Source organism: Lampetra fluviatilis, chromosome 67, assembly GCF_964198595.1.
Source record: "Lampetra fluviatilis chromosome 67, kcLamFluv1.1, whole genome shotgun sequence".
NCBI lineage: Eukaryota > Metazoa > Chordata > Hyperoartia > Petromyzontiformes > Petromyzontidae > Lampetra > Lampetra fluviatilis.
Window position 1 is genome coordinate 1,702,287 of NC_136341.1, and position 5,000 is coordinate 1,707,286.

The window sequence follows — 5,000 nt, forward strand, 5'->3', positions numbered from 1 at the left end:
TCACTCACTCACACTCACACTCACTCACTCACACTCACACTCACTCACTCACACTCACTCACACTCGCTCACACTCACTCACACTCGCTCACACTCACTCACTCACACTCACACTCACTCACTCACTCACACTCACTCACACTCGCTCACACTCACTCACACTCACTCACACTCACTCACACTCACTCACTCACTCACACTCACTCACTCACTCACACTCACTCACACTCACACTCGCTCGCTCACACTCACTAGATCTGCAGAGTGGTGGTGCGGGCTCGCTTCAACCTGTACGGAGCTCACACTCACTCACACTCACTCACACTCACTCACACTCACTCACACTCACTCACTCACACTCACTCACACTCACTAGATCTGCAGAGTGGTGGTGCGGGCTCGCTTCAACCTGTACGGAGCTCACACTCACTCACTCACACTCGCTCACACTCACTCACACTCACTCACACTCACTCACACACTCACTCACTCACACTCACTCACACTCGCTCACACAGTCACTCACTCACTCACACTCGCTCACTCACAGTCACTCACTCACACTCACGCACTCAGTCACTCACACTCGCTCGCTCACTCACAGTCACTCACACTCACTCACACTCGCTCACTCACTCACACTCACTCACACTCACTCACTCACTCACTCACACTCACTCACTCAGTCACTCACACTCACACTCACTCACACTCACTCACTCACACTCACTCACATTCACTCACTCACACAGTCACTCACTCGCTCACTCACACTCACTCACACACTCACACTCACTCAAACACTCACTCGCTCACTCACGCAGTCACTCATTCACACTCACTCACTCACACACTCGCTCACTCACACACTCACACACTCACTCACTCGCTCACACAGTCACTCACTCACACTCACTCACTCACTCACACAGTCACTCACTCACACTCGCTCACTCACACACTCACTCACACTCGCTCACTCACTCACAGTCACTCACACTCACTCTCACACTCACTCACACTCACTCACACTCACTCACTCACTCACACTCACACTCACTCACACTCGCTCGCTCACACTCACTCACACTCACTCACTCACAGTCACTCACTTACACTCACTCACTCACACAATCACTCACACACTCACTCACTCACTCACACAGTCACTCACACACTCACTCACTCACTCACACACTCACTCACACAGTCACTCACGCACACACTCACTCACTCACTCATACTCACTCACACTCGCGTCGCTCGCACACTCACAGTCACTCACTCACACTCGCTCACTCACAGTCACTCACTCACACTCACTCACACACTCACTCACACTCACTCGCTCACTCACACAGTCACTCACTCACACTCACTCACTCACAGTCACTCACTCACTCACAGTCACTCGCTCACACAGTCACTCACTCACACACTCACTCACTTACACACTCACTCACTCACAAAGTCACTCACTCACACAGTCACTCACTCACACACTCACACACTCACACACTCACTCACACTCAATCACTCACACACTCACTCGCTCACACTCACACACGCTCACTCTCACTCACTCGCTCACATAGTCACTCACTCACACTCACTCACTCACACTTACTCACACTAACACTTACTCACACACTCACTCACTCACTCACACACTCACTCACACACTCACTCACTCACACTCGCTCACTCACACTCACTCACACACTCGCTCACTCACTGACTCGCTCGCACGCACTCACTCACTCACACTCACTCACTCACACTCACTCACTCACACTCACTCACACTCGCTCACTCATACTCGCCCACTCACACTCGCTCACACTCACGCTCGCTAACTCACACTCACTTACTCGCTCGTACACTCACTGATTCGCTCACTTACTCACTCACACTCGCTCACTCCCACTCACACACTCACTCACACTCACTCACTCACACACTCACTCACACTCACTCACACTCACTCACTCACTCACTTACACTCACTAAATCTTCAGAGTGTTGGAGCGGGCACACCATCATTAGGGGAAAAAACTGTGATCTCGATCTCCGATCCACGGGAACAGGTTTGCAGATTTGCTTACCATTTCTGAGGTCTTGGCGGAGGGGAAATCCTTCAGCCATGAAAACATCGTGGGGCAAAGTGGGGATGACCCTGCTGAGGCTGTGGTGCCTCAAATATTGAAAGAAGTCGTCACCCCCTGTGAGTGGCTGGCTGAGGTGCCATCTGTTGAGGAAGTACTGAAGGCGATCCAGAGTCTGAGACCAGGAAAGGCACCGGGCAGAGATGATCTCCCAAGCGAAATGCTGAGGGAGGGTGGCGTTTGTGCACAGACTGCCCTACATGACATCATAACAACAGTCTGGACCACTGGATGGGTTGCGCAGGATTGGAAGGATGCCCTGGTGGTCCCCCTCTTTAAGAAGGGGGACCGCACAGACTGTAACAACTACAGGGGCATCTCACTCCTCAGTGTGCCGGGAAAGGTCCTGGCAAGGATTATTCAACATCGCCTTGCTAGGCACGCTGAGGAGAGGCTTGCGGAGCCCCAATGCGGTTTCAGGAAAGGGCGGTCCTGCACAGATGCCATATTTTCTGTCCGTCTGCTACAGCAGAGGTGTAGGGAATTACAAAAAGACCTACATCTCTGCTTTATTGACCTGGTCAAGGCCTATGATACCATCAGTAGGCCTGGCCTCTGGGTTGTTCTTCGTGCTTTCGGAGCCCCTGACTCTCCGCTCACAATCTTTAAAGACCTTCATGATGGTGAGCGGGCCCGGGTAAAACTTCGTGGCCGGGAATTGGAGCCATTCCCTGTACACCTTGGGGTGCGACAGGGATGTCCTCTGGCTCCCACATTATTTAACATTTTTTGACCACGTAGTTCAAGAAGCCTTCCATGGATGTACCGGAGGAATCTCCATCTGGTACAGATACAATGGGAGGCTGATCGATGCCCGGGTGCGGGTCAAGGGATATTGATCAACGAAGTTATGTATTTTATTTCGATTTTAAGCTTTCGTGACTGCAGGGATTCATCTTCTTGGTTCTTTCGGTAAAGTCACGTAGAATGGAAATAATAAAATAATAAAAATAAAACACTATAAAATAATTCTCACGACGTTTCGGCCACAATGCAAGCAGCCGTCCTCAGGTGAAGAAACAGGGCTGTCGGAAAGACAGCGTCCTAATGAAACACCACCAGGCTTGGCAGCGTCAAGGCGCTCTTCCCCCTCCAACCCAGCTTAAATATACGCTCCAAGCCTGGTGGTGTGTCATTCAGACGCTGTCTTTTCGACAGACCTGGTCTTCACCTGAGGACGGCTGCTTGCGTTGTGGCCGAAACGTCGTGAGAATTGTATTTTATTATGTTTTATTTTTATTATTTTATTATTTCCATTCTACGTGACTTTACCGAAAGAACCAAGAACATGTTACGTATGCCGATGATCTGGTGATTGCTGCTCACTTAGAGGAGGAGTTGGAGGTGCCACTGCTGAACCTGGAGTGTGGTAGGTATCACCTGCCTGGCTATGTTATGCCATCAAACACTCCACCTTCCCACATGATTTTACATCTATTTCGACCACGTAGTTCGTGAAGCCTTCAATAGCTGTACCAGGGGAATTTCCATCTGGTACAGATACAATGGGAGGCTGATCGATGCCCGGGTGCGGTCAAGGGATGGCTCCCTATTGGTCAAGCACATTATGTATGCCGATGATCTGGTAATTGCTGCTGCTGAACCTGGAACGTGCCACTAAGAGTTGGGGCCTTACCATCAGCCCCACCAAAACTAAGCACCTGCCTGGGTATTTTGTACCATCGGACACTCCACCCTCACAACTCCCAATTGGTGATAGGGCAGTTGTGGAGAGAGTGGAGAGTTTCCCATACCTGGGCAGTGTGCTCATGACCGGCTCTGGTTTGACAGCAGAGGTCTCACTTTTCATCGGTTGCGTAACGCTGCTGTGTGGAAGCTACCTGGTCTGTCGCTCCGCACGAAGCTTCAGGTCTTCTCGGCCACGGTCATTCCCTCCCTTCTCTACGCTTGGGAAACGTGGACCCCCCTAGTGGAGCATCTTCGCCGGTTGGAAACATTTAGGCTGGCCTGCCTACGATCCATCCTGGGTTTAACCTGCAGGCTGGATTGTGTGAGGAGCTCACAAGTCCTTGAAAGATCTGGACAAAGTCCCATCAGTGAGCTCCTCCGGCAGGCAAGGCTGCGTTGTCTGGGTCATGTAGCCCGCATGCCCAGCCACCGCATGCCTCAACAGCTTTTGTTCTGTCGGATCGAGGGGGCTAAACGGGCGCGGCACGGGCTAGAGAAGAGATGGAGTGATGTGGTACAGGAGGACGTGGAGCTGAGTGGACTTGCCGATGACTGGTACCAGCGGTGTCAAGATCGGCCTCAGTGGAGGAGGCTCGTGAAGGACGCTACTGGGCAGTTGGAGGCAGTCGCCCTCCAACAACAACGGAGGGCGGAGGAGCGACGCTCACAACAACGAGCAGAGCGCCGGGTGGCTAAAGCACAGCAAGTTGGCACAGTAGGGGGCACAGGTGGTGCATCAGCCAGTCATCTCGGTCATCTCGGTCAGTCGACCCGTGGCACCTGCTGGGTCTGCCCCGTGACCTCCTGCCAGCGGGCGTTCGACACTTCACGTGGCAGCCTCAAGGTGCACATGGCCTGGCACAAGCGTCGTGGTGACGTCACCGCCACTTAGTGGCGAATGGCGGTTGTTGTTGTTGTTGTTGTGTGTGCATGTGTGTGTTGTACCTGTGTGTGTGTGTATGATGTGTGTGTGTGTATCTGTGTGTGTATCTGTGTGTATGTATCTGTGTGTATGTATCTGTGTGTATGTATCTGTGTGTATGTATCTGTGTGTGTATGTGTATGATGTGTGTGTGTGTATGTATCTGTGTGTATGTATCTGTGTGTATATGTGTATGTATCTGTGTGTATATGTGTATGATGTGT

The 5,000-nt window shown here is 51.7% G+C and overlaps 1 protein-coding gene across 1 annotated transcript in view; it reads left to right on the forward strand.

Moving 5' to 3' along the window:
- Window positions 1-5,000, forward strand: part of NALCN (sodium leak channel, non-selective) — a 112,469-nt gene that overhangs the window by 12,499 nt on the left and 94,970 nt on the right. The window lies entirely within an intron of this gene.